This window comes from Chenopodium quinoa, unplaced genomic scaffold (assembly GCF_001683475.1).
Source record: "Chenopodium quinoa cultivar QQ74 unplaced genomic scaffold, ASM168347v1, whole genome shotgun sequence".
NCBI classification, from domain to species: Eukaryota; Viridiplantae; Streptophyta; class Magnoliopsida; order Caryophyllales; family Amaranthaceae; genus Chenopodium; species Chenopodium quinoa.
Window position 1 is genome coordinate 5,815,854 of NW_018743955.1, and position 17,574 is coordinate 5,833,427.

Below are 17,574 nucleotides of genomic sequence, written 5' to 3' on the forward strand. Positions count from 1 at the left end.
CTGATTTTTACTTATCAGATCTTATATGAACTTATTATAGCCCTTATTAGAACTTATTTTAGCTATAAATTAAATGGAATAAGGTGAATAGAATAGGGGTTAAATTGAAAATGCCTTTTAGCTGATAAATTTTACTATCTTTAAATTAACCCTTTTAAGTTGTAAAATTACCTTTTTTTTTATATATATACAATCAATAACAGATTGGGGTATAAAGCAAGTGGTTAGAGCTTCCTTAAAAAAAATAATAAATAAATAAATAAATAAACATTTTGGTTACACGTATAACCTTTATTAGAAAACATTAATAGGATGTATAAACATAACATTAAGGTCTATATTGTATATAAAAACAATTAAGACTTAATCACATTAGTTTGATAGTATGAAGATGAAAAACCAGCCTTCTTAAGTTTATCTTGAATTTGATCAATACGCTTAGCCATTGAAGGAGTCAAGTAATTGGTCCAATCTCCAACCTCCCCTTTCCTAAAGAAAGCCTTGTACTCAAACCAAGGATAAAACATTGTACTCTTATTGACATCCATATCTTTCAAGCTCTTAAGGCTACAAAGCTCTATTATCTCATCTATAACATTTTCTTTCTCCTCCTCCTTCGAAAACGGGTAACCCACAAACTCAGCTAACCTTTTCAAGTGTTCTTTTGGTTCTTTCTTTAACCCTTCATATTCCAAAAACAACACATTTTGTGGGTTTTTCTTGCTTTCATTCCAATAACTCAATATGTGATCTTCATAAGGTCCCCAAGGGATGACACCTGACCAAAACTTGTGAACATATTGTTCCATCAATTCCATATTGGGTGTAATGCCCTTGCATGATTCAAATTGTAGGTAAAAATGCCAGAGTGAAACAAAGGTGTCAAAAGAATTTCGACAAATATAAACAATTCGACATTTTGAAGTCTTGATCGAGTCTGGGAGTGATAGATATGGCATGTGGGTAGATAATATTCGAGGTGCGGGTGTTTCAGCTAAGTTTGGTAGATGCTCAATAATTTCCATCTCTAAGTTGATGATTAGGTCGTGAGGATTTTTTGTGTTGAAAGGGTGCTGGCTAAGATTGTTGGACAATGTTTCTCGATTTACAATGGTAAATAGGAGAGATTTTAGCCATGTTGTACCAGTTTTGGGTAGGCTGGCAAAGACGATATCAGTGTCACGAGCTTGAAAGTGGGTTTTGAATGCGATTACACCCTCAAAAATATGACTTAGGATCCATAGACCTTGATAGAGGTACATAGGCCATACAAACCAAGTTTCTTTTGGGAGGGAGAGTTGTAACTCTTTGATTTCGTCTTCCAATTTTTCTTGGGTATTTGGTGTTTGTGGTCTCTGAGGCTGCCATCTAATTAAATAAAATGGGTAGATGTTATTTGTTGTGCGACAGCGGAAGCAAAGGTCGTAAACAAACAAGAAAACAATAAAGAAATTCAATGCAAACAATAAGAACAACACCAAGAATTTACGTGGTTCACTATCGATGTGATAGCTACGTCCACGGGCACCGAGATCGAATGATTTCACTATAAACTGCAAAGATTACAAAGATGATTCTTGTATTTCTCAAGAACGGCTTTCACTCTGTCTCTCTTCACCCTAATACTGATATTAGGGAGGTTTTATATTAATCCCTAATTAAAAGATACTTGGGCAAAAAGATAATAAAATAAGATAACCTAAAACCGCAAAATCCGCGTTCCGTATTTTTCCTTCTCCGCCCGGTCAGACCGGGCAAGGTCTGCCCGATCGGGCGCGAGAAGAAAACTCCATACGAATGCTTCAACGTATCCAACCCCCACCGCCCGGTCAGACCGGGCAAGGTCTGCCCGATCGGGCGAAGGCTCGCCCGGTCGGGCGAAGGCTCGCCCGGTCGGGCGCGAGAGCAGCTTCTTCAACGAATTTGCCAGGCACCTCTTCTTCTTCCGCCCGGTCAGACCGGGCAATGTCCGCCCGATCGGGCGGACAAAGCTACGAAGTACGAGTCACCTAATATACTTATCAACAATCTCCACCTTGACGAGAACTCGTAGTCAGCAAACGACCCCATCAAGACATAGTGAAAAAACATCTCAAGCCAAACCCGATGCAGGACTCATGCATAAGCCATACATCCCGATAAGTCTTCAACCAAGACCCATCACATACTCGTCTCCAAGTATAACAACTCATAATGCTCCACCTGCATCACAAGCCCCGGGCAAGCTCCACCTTAATGCCAACACACCTACACCAGGAGCTCCCCAACTTCGCCCCTCAGGGCCTACTACATCACGTAGTAATCAATATTTAGCAAGTCTAAGCAATGTTTAAACTTGCTAAACGGAACAGGCTTAGTGAAGAAATCAGCCGGGTTGTCAGCAGTCCCAATCTTCTTCACCTTAATCCTCTTGTCAGTACGCAAGAAATGATACCTGACATCAATGTGCTTCGTCCGATCATGGTGTACTTGATCTTTAGCTAAGCAAATCGCACTTAGACTATCACAATACACTGTAGCAAAATCCTGTGCAATACCCAGTTCACCTACTAGGCCTTTGAGCCAAATAGACTCCTTAGCTGCAGAAGTTAAAGCCATATACTCAGCTTCAGTGGTTGACAACGTAACTGATGACTGCAATGTAGACTTCCAACTAACCACAGAACCACCCAAAGTGAACACATAACCAGTCACAGACCTCCTGGTATCCACATCAGCTGCATAATCAGAATCACTGTACCCAGTGACCAAGCATTCCTTACCATTCCCGTACACAAGACCAATATCAGCTGTCCCTCTCAGGTAGCGAAAAATCCTTTTCACCCCTTGCCAGTGTTCCCTCCCAGGTCGAGCCATAAACCTGCTTACAACACTAACAGCATGCGCAATATCCGGCCTAGTACAGACCATAGCATACATCAAACAACCAACCGCGTTTGCATATGGAACTCTAGACATATAAGACAACTCCTCCTCTGATTGAGGTGACATAGACAAAGACAACTTACAACTAACAGTAGTTGGCGTACTTATAGGCTTCGATTTTTCCATCCCAAAACGAGACAGAATCTTTTCAATGTAGCTTTTCTGAGTCAAGAAAAGCTTACCTCTAGCCCGATCCCTGTAGATCTCCATACCCAAAATCTTCCTAGCTGCACCCAAGTCTTTCATGTCAAACTCCGAGTTAAGCATCTCCTTTAATCTAGCAATATCAGATTTATTCTTTGTGGCAACCAACATGTCATCAACATATAACAAAAGATAAATCATGGAACCATTATCCAGCTTACTATGATACACACAGCAATCATATGAATTCCTGTCAAAACCTTGTGAAACCATAAAAGAATCAAACCTTTTGTACCACTGTCGGGGGGATTGCTTAAGTCCATACAATGACTTTAGCAATCTGCAGGCATAGTGTTCCTTTCCAGGAGCTTCGAATCCTTCGGGCTGCTTCATCAGAATCTCCTCCTCCAAATCGCCATGAAGGAAGGCCGTTTTAACATCCAACTGCTCCAGCTCAAGATCAAAATGTGCTACAATTGACAATAACACACGGATAGAAGTATGTCGAACCACAGGTGAGAATATCTCAACAAAGTCAATCCCTTCTACCTGACTGAACCCCTTAGCAACTAGCCTAGCCTTAAAACGTATTTGCTCAGTTTCCGACAACCCTTCTTTCTTCTTGTAAATCCATTTACAACCCACAAGCTTCCTCCCTTCCGGTACCTTTACCAGTTCCCACACTCTGTTCTTGTAAAGGGACTGCATCTCTTCACCCATTGCGGCAAGCCATTGCGCAGACTCACTACAACTAATTGCTTGTTTATATGTGGCAGGTTCAAATGACTCTACATCATCAGCTACACTCAATGCATAACCTGTCATCGCATCAACACAGCAATTTCTTCCCTCCATCTCTTCAATCAATCTAACAGGCTTCTTGATAACTCGTTTAGGCATCTCAAGAATGGTGTCAGGTTGACTAGATGACCCCTGATTAGATTGCTCCACCTCATCCCCAGAGTTAGAATGAGTAGGAGTAATCTCAGGTTCAGGAGTACCCGGCACTGGAACATCAGCATCATCATCAATATATTGTACCCGAGGTAAATCAGCAATGGTAGACTGATGTACCTCAAGTACCCCATCTGTCTGTAATAAATTGTCTCCTTCCCTTCTCAAATCTGAAATCTCTGCATTTTTAATTGAATACATGGTGTTTTCATCGAAAGTAACATCCCTACTAAGAATGACCCGACCCTCCGAAGGTGAAAAAATTCTAAACCCCTTCACACCATCCCCGTACCCAACAAAACACCCCTTCTTGGCTCGTGGATCCAGCTTACCCTCAATAACATGATAATAAGCAACACAACCAAAAATCTTCAAATTCGAAAAATTAGGCAACTTACCACTCCAGATCTCAAACGGAATTTTGGAATCAATTCCAGAATGAGGACCCCTATTAATGACATAACAAGCTGTTAACACAGCTTCACTCCAGTACCTCCTCCCAAGCCCTGCATTAGAGAGCATGCATCGAACTCTCTCTAGCAGTGTCTGATTAACCCGTTCTGCTACACCGTTCTGCTGTGGTGTCTTCCTGACAGTATGATGCCGACCTATACCCTCATCTGCACAGAACTGATTAAACTCGTCTTTGCAAAACTCTAGCCCATTGTCCGTTCGTAGCTTCTTGATCTTCCTTCCTTGTCGATTTTCCACCAAAGCTTTCCATTGCTTGAAAACTTTGAAGGCCTCATCCTTTGACTTAAGCAACCTAAGCCATGTGTATCGGGACTTGTCATCAACAAATGACACAAAATAGTGGTAACCTCCCATACCTTCAACTCTAGATGGACCCCAGCAATCTGAATGGATGTAATCGAGCACTGCATCAGTAATGTGAGCACCCTTGCTGAACTTTGACCTGTGTTTCTTACCAAACACACAATGCTCACAAAATTCAAGGTTGGCAACCTTGACCCCGGATAGAAGACCCCTCTTGGACAATAGCTGCATCCCCTTCTCCCCCATATGACCAAGCCTCATGTGCCAAATCTTAGTCATCTCCTGGTGAGATACAGATGCGCAAACCGCAGAACTAGGCAGTGTAACACCCTCAAAAACATAGAGGGTGTTCCTTTTGATACCCTTAAGTACCAACTCAGAACCTCTGAAAATACACAACTCCCCATCTGAAAACACACCATTGTACCCCAAGTCATCCAGGGTACCCAATGAAATCAGATTCTTTCCTAAAGCAGGAACATGCCGTACATTAGTCAAAGTTAACCTCCGCCCATCAACAGTCCTCAACCTCATGGAACCAATACCTGTGACCTTACATGGAGCATTGTTACCGACTATAACCATACCCCCATTGCGAGGTTCATATGTATCAAACCAATCTCGACGTGGACACATATGGAACGAACACCCCGAATCTAGAACCCAGTTATCAGATAAATCATCAGACCTAGCAGAACTGACTAATGCTAAATCTTCCTCTGAATTATAGCTCTCATTCGGTTTCTCTTCAACTACAGCAGCCTGGGACTTGTTTTTCCTCACCGGACAATTATTCCTAAAGTGACCCGGTTCTTTACAGTAATAACATGTTTTAGTAGTAGTTTTACTAGATCCATCCTTGCCGTTTCCAGCACCCGACCCAGCATTGTTCCCCTTGTTAAACCCCTTATTCTTTTTAGACTTTCCGGACTTAACAAACAACCCACTACCATTATCCCCATTATCACTCGTAGCTTTCATTCTGAGTTCCCTAGTATGAAGTGCTGCCTTCACTTCTTCTAAGGTTATAGAATCCTTACCAACAACAAAAGACTCTACAAAATTCTCAAAGCTAGACGGTAGAGATACAAGTAAAATCAACGCAGCATCCTCATCATCAATTTTAACATCTAAATTACGTAAATCAAGCAAAATAGAGTTAAGTTTTTCTAGATGTTCCCGTAAGGAAGTACCTGACTGCATCCGGAGGCTAAACAACCGCTGTTTCAGTAATAATTTGTTGGTCAACGACTTAGTCATATACAATGACTCCAGCTTCAGCCACAATCCAGCCGCCGTTTCCTGATCAGCCACCTCCGTGATGATTTGATCATCAAGACTAAGTAATATGGTAGAGTGTGCCTTCTCTTCCATAACTTCTAACTGCGAGTCAGTCGGTCCGTCTCCTGACTCCGAAGTAGTACTCTTTGGAGCCAACGGACGCCATATCTGCTGTTGTTTTAACAGAGCCTTCATCTTAATTTGCCATAGCCCGAAACTATTTTTCCCGGTAAACTTCTCAATTCTTATTGTTGAATCTCCTGCCATTGTTATTTTCAAGAAACTCTCCAAGGATTGAACCTGAGCTCTTGATACCAATTGTTGTGCGACAGCGGAAGCAAAGGTCGTAAACAAACAAGAAAACAATAAAGAAATTCAATGCAAACAATAAGAACAACACCAAGAATTTACGTGGTTCACTATCGATGTGATAGCTACGTCCACGGGCACCGAGATCGAATGATTTCACTATAAACTGCAAAGATTACAAAGATGATTCTTGTATTTCTCAAGAACGGCTTTCACTCTGTCTCTCTTCACCCTAATACTGATATTAGGGAGGTTTTATATTAATCCCTAATTAAAAGATACTTGGGCAAAAAGATAATAAAATAAGATAACCTAAAACCGCAAAATCCGCGTTCCGTATTTTTCCTTCTCCGCCCGGTCAGACCGGGCAAGGTCTGCCCGATCGGGCGCGAGAAGAAAACTCCATACGAATGCTTCAACGTATCCAACCCCCACCGCCCGGTCAGACCGGGCAAGGTCTGCCCGATCGGGCGAAGGCTCGCCCGGTCGGGCGAAGGCTCGCCCGGTCGGGCGCGAGAGCAGCTTCTTCAACGAATTTGCCAGGCACCTCTTCTTCTTCCGCCCGGTCAGACCGGGCAATGTCCGCCCGATCGGGCGGACAAAGCTACGAAGTACGAGTCACCTAATATACTTATCAACATTATTAATGGCAAAAGAGTTCGTTCCATTATATAACCATGATTCCTTTAAGGCTAAATCTTACAAATAAAGGAAGATGCAAATGAGTTTTGTTCACATGTCGAAGCTTTGTATCTAAGTTAAAAAAATGTGCGGATCCTAATCCATATCTAAGTCAACTATTCTACTTTGATATTTTTCGTTCTTTTTTAGTAGTTTGACTTTTGCATTATTTTTTGCACATCTTTGTCCATCTTTCGTGATTTAAACATAAGAAAATAAAATAATTGAGTTTTTTTTCGACTATCTTAAAATGCTATCCAAATGTCCACTTTTTAAAAAATATAGTCTTGATTTATTATTACTTTAAAAATTATGTGCAATTTTGAGGCTTGACATGAAAACCAATGTAAAAGTTGATATACATACAACTATTGTATGTTGTCCCTACATACAACACCATTAGAAATTTAACACATGATCAAAATAAGGTAGAAAATTATAAGTCGAATATAAATTGAATTTAATGGAACTTGGGCCCATTATTCTAGCCAATAAAAACATGATCAATTATAATTATATGTATGGACCACATGCAACAATTGTATGTGTAGTATTTATCGTGATCCAATGTATTCTAGGGGTATGTAATTAAGGTGGAGAGAGATTGTATAGATAATTAATCAACCACCCACTGCCACCACCAAGAGCAGCCAACACCACCGCCACCTTCAACGCCAGCTTCACCACCAACACTACCACCCCCACAAAACCACCATCACTACCAACCCCCACAAAACCACCAGTCCTCCACCACTACCAACCACACAAAACCCATCATTACAAAACCCACTAGCCCCACGAAACCCAGGCACCACTTCAACAAAATACCTCCCCCCCCCCCCAAAAAAAACAAAACCCACAAAAGCCAAACCACCATTCTCACAAAAACCCCCATAGATCCGGCGGAAACCACTGCAAAATCATCACCACAAAATCGACAAACCCATCACAAATGAATTTCTTGAAAGTTGAAGAAAGAGAAAGAAGATCTCAAATCCATGAAACCCACTATAAATTTTTTGAAAGTTGACGAAAGAAAACGGAGATCTAAAAAAGATGAAGAGGGATAATGAGATTGAAAGAGGAGAGTGAAAATATGGGGGAAGATGAAGATGGCCGGAGATGAATATGTAGATGAATGAAGATGGTTTTGAGTTTCTTGAATTGAAGATGAAGAGTTGATGAATTAGATTGGGTTAGTTCGTTGGGGTGAAAATTGGGTGAGAATTAGTGATTAATTAAATCTTATTATAGTTAGTTTGTGTTTTAGTTTTTTAAGTGAGGGTAAAATTGACATTTGACTTTTTTTACTAAAAGAGGAAAGAAATTTCTTAGTTGCACATAATGTTTAGCAGACAAAAATAGTAAAAGTTGCACATTATATTTAACGGAGGTAGTATAAATTAAAGATATGCATCGTTAGATTTGTACGGAAATACAAATTTATTACTCCGTACCTTGATAAATAAATTTGGCAAAACTATAAATATATCAATCTTTTTATTATGTAAGGGTTCACAATTGTTGATAAAATTATGAAAATGTCATGTTGACTTAACATTTTTGTTAATTTATTTACGATTTTTCCACTTAATAAACAACGTGATAAAGTGAGGCTCGCTCTAGATTTATGCATTGACAAATGCTTGATAAATAAAAAATTAAATAATAAAATTAGAATTGAGAAAGATAGAAATAATTTTAAAATCCCAATATTGATTGTGTGCCATGTTGTCTTCCATTATGTTTTCAAAATGGTATTATTATTGTTCTTGACAATTGCTTGGAGCTAGCAAAATTTGAGATTTGAGAATGCTGCAATAACTCTTACTGGGAGAGATTTTTTCCAACTGATGATGTATTGATGCAAAATCCCATACTTAAATTTAGATTTGTTTCAATCTAGTACTCCCTCTGTTCCTTTATACAAAGCCTCTTTCTACCAATTATTGCTCACATAATAAAAAAAAAAAAAAACTTTTAATTTAAGGACGGAGGGAGTAGGTTTTAGCTTATGAGTTTGTAATTGTGTGTAAGTAGATGTTAAGTCCTTGACTGATTTTTATACTCTATATCTCTATCATATACCAAAGTCAAAAGGAGATAAAATAGAGCGGATAATTTAATGGAATATAATAAGGTAGCACTAAACAGCTAAAACTAATAGGACGTGAAAAAAATATAAACATAATTGATTGCACGTATAAAATATTTGTTAGAAGTCAAAAGTCTTCTTTTATCACTTTTAATTTACTTAATGTGAAGCTGGAATAATACTAATTACAGTATTTTTTTTTTTAAAGATGATAATGTGTTGTCATATTATTAAACATATAGTTATGTGTCTTCTCTCTTTTAACAAAGAATTTGAACTTCATATTATTAAACATATTGGTTATTGTGAAACACAAATATTAACTAATACAATGTCCTTAAATTTCTCCACACTCAATAATTAACTCAAGTGGTCAAATTAAATGTAATTATAGTCACATGGAAGAAAATGGATCAATTATTGAGCGGTCATATTTCCTCTTTTACAAACACAACTCCATAAGCAACATTTAAATACTACTTTCACATTAAAAATAAAAAAATAAAAAAAATATTAACATTGTCAAAATGTACTTTCTTTGTCATTAAAAGTTCTTATTTTGACATTTTTGTGCAACAAAGATAAACTTTGAAAGAGTGGAGGAATAACAAGCTAAGGGCCTGTTCTCTTCAGATTATTTTGAGTTCAGTTGAGTTCGGTTCAACTTTGATAAGTTCAATTCAGTTCTTAATTTCCTTCTCTCATAAAATATTCAATTCAGTTCAGCTCTAATAAGTTCAATTCAGTTAAATTCAGCTCAATTTAGTCAATCGAAACAAGCACTAAGTATACTTGAATTAAATAATAAATAAATAAAACAATATACTTTGAATTAGAACACAATTATACTTCAAAAGACAAGGTTTTTTTTATCTCCTTCGAAAAATAAGGTGTTCTCTTTGCTTGGAATAGTATTATGTTATATAGAGTCACGATTTATACTGATTACTCTTATTCAGGATATAAATTTGTCACAAGAATTTTCTTCCTTCAAAAATTACGAAGCGACGACATATCCACTTAAAAAGTTGTATGAGACAAAGAATCGAGAATGTGTCAAATTGTGTAATACCTATTGTATGTATTTGGATTCTTAGTCCTTCCCCATTTATTTCTTTTTTTATTTTGTTAAATCTATTTCTTTGTCGTTAATCATGAATTGTAAATGTTGTAGCCTGTAGGGCTTTAATCAATGATAATTAGTGTTCTTTGGGACTTATTAATTAAAAAATACACACACAAAAACATATGATCAATAGCATTAAAATTGAAGTTAATTACATACTACTTCCAACTCTGGATATCTTACCCATTTTTTTTGGGCACTATATTTGTAAATAGAAACACTTGACTTTACTTTGTATAGATTAAAGGAAATGGAGGAAAAAAGGAAGGAAAGGCATGGGAGGGATGGATTATCATCCATTTGTAGAGGTGAAAGTTTAGTGTGGATTATATTATAGCCAAAACTGAATTCAAATCGAATTGATTCGGTTTTGGATTTCTCAAATCGAATCCAAGTCGAATTACGATTCGATCCAATCCAAACCAAACCGAATTATTTTGGATTTTCAAATTAGCATTCAATCCAAACCAAAATTAGTTCCCTTTTTCGCAACATTATTCAAACTTGAAACCCGAACTTCACCCAAAAAATCTATGCAATCATTCAACCTTTCTTGTTAAATACATTCACTTTTAGTATCCACTAACGAAATTGAGAAAGGATGGAGAACTAGAGAAGATGTGGAAAATGAGGGTGTCGGTAGATCGAAGTGTGAAATGAAGGAGAAAGTGAGAAAATGTGACGTGAGTTGTGAGCCATGACTTTTTTAAGAGAGTGAAATACTGACAAAGAGGAATTTGAGAATTAGGGTTTCATATTTTGGTTTATATATGAAAGGTTAAAGTGGGTTGGGATACATTGTTAAAGAAATGATATGGGTTTAGTGTAATGAGTAAAAATTTTAGTTTGTAATTTGTCTTTCGGTTTTTTTAAATCCCAAAACTAAATCCCAACCGTAATTCATATTATTTTAATTTTTACAAACTGTTCAAATCCGAATTATTACTAATTAGGTTTGGTTTGGTTTGGTTTAAATCTGAAACACTTTCACCCCATTCATTTGTATAGTAAAAGAGAAAGAAAGGGAATTGTAAAGGAGAGAAATAGAGGGATTAAATTGTAATAAAGTGATCTCTTGAATAATTGAGAAATTTGAAAGGAAAACTCATCTTTCTCTTTTCTTCCCTCCCCTTCTTTTCTTTCCCATTTCTTTATCCAAACACACCGTAGATTTCTATATATACCTAAGCTAGCAATTCCTTCACTAGTAGAATAAACTTAATGGGCAGCCACAAATGGCAAGCGGTTATTGAATTCCGCTTGCCAAAATGTAAATGGCAAGCTGTTTTGGATGAACCGCTTACCAAAATGTAAATGGCAAGCGGTTTCAGCATTGAACCGCTTGCCATTTGGTCAAAAAAACCCTAGATAATCAAAACCCACTCACGCGGCCTCATCTTCTCTCTCCTCTGTCCCCTTTCCCCTCATTTTCACGCTCTCTCTCCTCTCTATCCCCTCATTTTTCTCTCTCCTCTCAGTTTCACGCTCTCTTTCCTCTTTCTCCCCTCCATCATGCCTCAGTTCTCTCTCCTCTATCTCCCCTCCATCCTCCATCTCCTTCTCTTTCTTCTCTTATCTCCTTTCTCAGCCTCCCTTCTTTCCTTTCTCACGCCTCACCACAACGAAGAGCGACGACGAACACCGAGCGATGAACACCGAGTACCCAGCAACGAGAATGAAGAAAATGTTTGGGTTCAGTTTTCCGGCTCGGCGTTAAGGTTCAGGCTTCTCAAGTCATATCTCACTTGATTATTTTCCGGTATTTCATTAAATTTTTAGCTAATTTTCGAGTTTTGCATATATTATGTTTGTGTATAATTTAAGTTCTGAACCCAGTATGTTTGTGTATAATTTTTGAGTTTTTTGCTTTAAAATTTTGTTCTTTATAATTTAAGATCTGAATTTTTTTTTTTTTTTACAACAAAAGATCTGAAATTAAGTTAATTATTGTTGTTTATTTTTTTCATTTTATTGTTTGGCAGATATGGTGAATCGGGATAGGGTGGTGGTGGTGATACAGGTTAAGATGGTTGGTGGTAGCGCGCGCGGCTGGTGGCGCGTACGGCTGGTGGTGCGTGCGGCTGGTGGTGCGCGTGGCTGGTGGTGTGCACGGTTGGTGAACAACAGCAGCATCCATTTTAATACTTGTATTTTTTTTATGAAAATGTAATATTAAACAATTAATTAATAAAAATATTAATGTTTTTGCATATATTATATTTGTGTTTCAATTTAATTGAAAAAACTAAAAAAATAAATAAAAATTATACCCATAATGGGCAGCGGTTTTGCGCCAAAACCGCTGCCCTTTCACTACAAATGGCAAGCGGTTCAGAACCGTTTGTCATTTAAAAGGCTAATGGCAAGCCCCTCCAATGGCATGCGGTTCAAAACCGCTTCCCATTAGGGGGTTTGAACCGCTTGCCATTACGTTTATTCTACTAGTGCTTACACACAGAAAAAGAAATGAAGTTAATGTACTGAATATATATATATATATATATATGTATATATATATATATATATTGACAGGATCTAAGCAAACACCTAAGGTCAGCAGGTGCCTCAATTCCTAGCTTGGACTGCTAAGCCATGGGCATCTTGCATGACCTGTCTAGAAACATAAATACTACCTCCATTTCATATTATTTGCAACGATTTGACGTAAATTAGAGAAAAAAATGTCTAATCGTTGCAAATAATATTTAACGGAGGTAGTAATATTACAAAACATAAATAGACTACCCGTCAAGCGAATTTCCTTTAAGAGATGATGCAATTGTACCGGCCCTGTTGATGGTGATCTTAGGAATTGTATCGCAAGCTGGCAATCTGTTTTCACCTGGATTTCTTGTAGGTGGTTTGCATGACACCATTCCAACGCCAAAAGGATCCCTCTATGTGGAAAACGAGCTATTTGCTCGGGTTTTGTTTAAAGCTTCAGTTTTTTAGGTTGAACATGCCTTTCTCTCAGATGAATATTTTGGGAGAATGTTTTCTGTGTATGAAGAAAACGGCGCTCAATCCTCTTGGGGATCAGCAAACCTAGTATTGTACAATATATACAAAAGCTAAGCCACTAATAAGCTTACACCTAGGCTACACAAAAAAAGAAAAAGAAAAACAGCTAGCTGTACAAAAACAGAGAAGACAGGGAGCTGTAAAGGAGCATGTACAAATACAAAAGAAAATACAGAATCCTATTTCATAAGGATTTTCTTCATCCCCTCCTCAAGTTAGACTTGATGATGAGAAACAAGTCCCAACTTTCAAAAACTTTTAACAGATTTGCAATTACAAAAATCTAAGTGTTTCATCTTAGACAAATATCCATGCCCAAGTCTAGTATGCATAACATCTAGAGTCACTGTATTATTACAAGCCAAAAACTCAGAGTTATTTACCAAACTTGTTGTTAAGACAGTCTTGTTGGTTGATTTGTTGCTTCTTAACTCCTTGCTCAAATTAAACTTGTATATATCATTTGTAATCTTCCCAAAAGTCAGACACTCTTCACTGATAGGGTCCTAAAAAACACACCCATTTTGATCAAAAATCACTTTGATGTTGCTGCACCTTATTATCTTGCACAAAGATAATAAGTTGTTCTTGAACTCAGGAAGAAACAGAACATCATAGAGAACAATCTTAGGTCTAAATTTTACAGTTCCTATTTGAACCACTTCCTTTATTGACCCATCTAGTAATATCACCTTAACAGGTCTGGACAGTTTTCTCAAGTCACAAAACAACCTCTTATTCCCAGCCATGTGATCAGATGCCCCAGAGTCAATAATCCAAGAATTGCAATCAAATTTTTCATGAATACTAGCCACATTTGAAAAGGAGATAATACCTGCAAAATTTCTCATGGCATTTTTTTGAGTGATCATTTCCTGTTCCTTGTTTTTCTTAAAGAGCTCTCATTACTTCCTTCACAACTGCAGAAATCATACCTTCATCTGCCTTGCTGCTGGAACCTGTTCCTGCATCATATTCATCTTCATCTAAGGGAGAATTGATCTCATCCTCAAGCTTCCTAGTATTTGCTGCAGTTCTCTTTCCCTCATACCAGTCAAGGAACCCATAGATTTCAAAGCACCCAGACCTTTCATGACCCTTCTTTTTGCAATGGTCACAAACAACATCAGATCTAGGTTTCTTTGCATCTCTTTTCTGATACCTATTCTCATTCTGTTTTGCTGGAGGATGTCCTCTAGACTCCCTCTGAAGTTGAAATGCTGAAGCTTATGCTATCTCTTGCATATCACCAGACACTTTCTTCTGTTTTTCAGTTTGTTGCACTAAGTGGAAGGCTTTGTTAACACTAGGGAGAGGATCCACCACGAGAATATTCTCTCTGATATTTTGATATCCTCTATTCAAACCCATCAGAAATTGAATGACCCTATTTGTTTCAACTATTGCTAGTATCTTCTTGTACATATTACATGTACATTTTACCATTATCCTACAAGTGCATTCTGGTATTGCCTCAATATTGTAAATTTCATCCCAAAGCTTCTTCAACTTACAGTAGTAATCACCTACTGACATATCACCTTGTTCAAGATTTCCAAGATCCTTCTTGAGCTAATACAGGAGGGGTATATTTCTCTCAGAATACCTCTCAATCAACTCATCCCATAGTTGCTTAGAAGTTTGAACAAGACTCAAACCACCAGCCACCTAGTCAGTCATTGATCTAAAAATCCAGCACCTCACCATGTAGTCATTTCTCTCCTACCTGGTGTAGTCTTTATGCCCTGCTGCTGGTTTCGGTATCTTGCCTTCAATGAAACCCCTTTTGTTCTTAGCCCCTAGAGCTAGCTTCACATTCCTACTCCAAATCATGAAGTTTGTTCCATCAAACAGCATTGGAGTTAAAGATGCAGCATGACTATCAGAATGTGACAGAAACAATGAGTCTTGATAGTTCATTTGAGCATCAGAACTCTCATTTTCTGGCATCTTGAACTAATGGAAGGTAAAAAATTGAAGAAAAAAGATTAAAGCTTTCAGGCGAAATTTTAACCTGGTAGCTCTGATACCATGTGGAAAACGAGCTATTTGCTCGGGTTTTGTTTAAAGCTTCAGTTTTTTAGGTTGAATATGCCTTTCTCTCAGATGAATATTTTGGGAGAATGTTTTCTGTGTATGAAGAAAATGGCGCTCAATCCTCTTGGGGATCAGCAAACCTAGAATTGTACAATATATACAAAAGCTAAGCCACTAATAAGCTTACACCTAGGATACACAAAAAAACAAAGAAAAACAGCTAGTTGTACAAAAACAGAGAAGACATGGAGTTGTAGACACCCATTTGTATCTCCCCAAAACCAAACCCTGTGATGAGTACATTTCACGTCGAATCATAATCGAATGAAGTGAAAGTGTAGAAAGTCTAGTGTTGTGGATAGTTTTAATTTCTCTTCTTTTCTCTTTGTTTTTTAAAAATCTATTTTAAGAAAATAGCCAATCCAATTTGGCTGGTCCATGATATGGGTCCGATAATAGTGTAGCTGGATAGGGCTTGAAAAGAACTTTCCAACGATATATTATAAGCCCAATTCCAATGAATATTGAGGAAGTTATGGCCAAATTACTAAACTGGGCCCGATTTGAGCTTTATATGCGACCCAATGATCTAGGGAAGGTCCTAATATGGATTTATCATTCCTAATGCAATTAGAAATGATTTTAGTTTTCTAGACTCTTCTAGAAGGTTCTTTTCATTCCTAATCCAATTAGCATTGATAAATTGACTTTTGTTGACTTTTTAGAGTTTTAAACAGAATAAAAGTGTTTTTGAGGAAAATACGATTTTATCCTCTTGTATGGTTAAATTCTATCTGATTTTAGAAAACGCAACAGAAATTTAATTAGCGCCAAATGCCAGCATTAGCGCCAGGCGCTAAGCTTGGCGCCTGGCGCTAATGTCAGCGTCTGGCGCTAACTTTGTTTTTTGCGTCAAAACTCTGGTTCGATTTTTCTATCTTTTTGGCTGATTTTCTCTATAAATAGCCTCCTAAAAAACTCCGTTTTCATTCATCTACAATCATCAACTCTCTAGTTTTCTAATTACTCTCTCTAAGCTAAAGCTTTTTTCTCTCTCTCTTTTCTAAACCTACCTTTCTTACAAAAATTCCGCATTCACAAGACCTAGATACACCTAGCATTATTCGAAGTTGCCTTCGCCCTAGACGTGAAAGGTTTTAATTTCTGAGGGTGTGGTCCCAAATCTCTATTTCAATTATTTAATTTAATTTTTTAATTTTACTATTTTCCTTGAAGTTACTAACGTGTGTATTTTGTTATTAGAAAGAGGTTCGAGGCATCCAAGTAAGTGCTTTAATTGTTTGCATTGTTATTATGACGTAGAAATCATGCTTAGGTTGTTGTTATGATTCCTAATGTTATGTTAGGGAGTTTTGATCTTCATAGTATCATGTCTATGGTAACTTTAATATCAAGTATGATTAAAAGTATGATGCCTTTTATGTTCTTCCTAATATTTATGATGTTAGTATCATGTTAGGGCTATATATTTGATCTTTGTTGTTTAGTGACTTGCTAGGGTTTGTTATTAATCTTGTTAGTATCATGCTTAGGATCTTACTATTTTTATGCTTTAACATGAACATGATTATGATTATTACTATGATTATAATTATTATTATTATGATTATTATGATTATTATTATGTTGCTTGATTATATATTTATTGTTATTACTTGATCACACCTTTTATGCATGTTTTAAGGGAATTGGTACTTGTAATCACGCTTAATAAGATAATTAATAATCTTGTTCAGGGTTAATTTGATTATAATTCAAGTGATCGCCAATAATAGATTTATTTGTGCATTAAATTCAACCAACATAGATAAACAGGTTTAGGGTTAAACCTATTGATTGCATGTTAGTCAGGAAGCGCACATGAATACGATCATAATAAAGTAGAGGCCTATTATTAGGGAAGGTTCAATCTCTTTTAGGTTGGATTTGTACTTTCATCCCCGAACTACCAGTCATGGTTCCAGACCTATTGGAGTTAACAATCTCCTGGATCGTTAAGGGGTGTAACCTTCACCTCGTGAACGGTTTACAAGTTCCTAAAACTTGTTGGCGACTCTTTTGCTCTATCTTCTTTCCCTTTGGACGCCACCATACTTAAGTGTATGATCTCAGTGGGGTTCAAGCTAGGGATAATGCTTGAAATATTCCCTACAGGAGCTGTAAAGGAGCATGTACAAATACAAAAGAAAATACAGAATCCTAT

General features: G+C 37.3%; 1 pseudogene; it reads right to left on the reverse strand.

Annotated features, from left to right (window-relative positions):
- Nucleotides 1-356: 356 nt before the first annotated feature.
- Nucleotides 357-1,368, reverse strand: LOC110689483 (annotated as a pseudogene).
- Nucleotides 1,369-17,574: the final 16,206 nt, after the last annotated feature.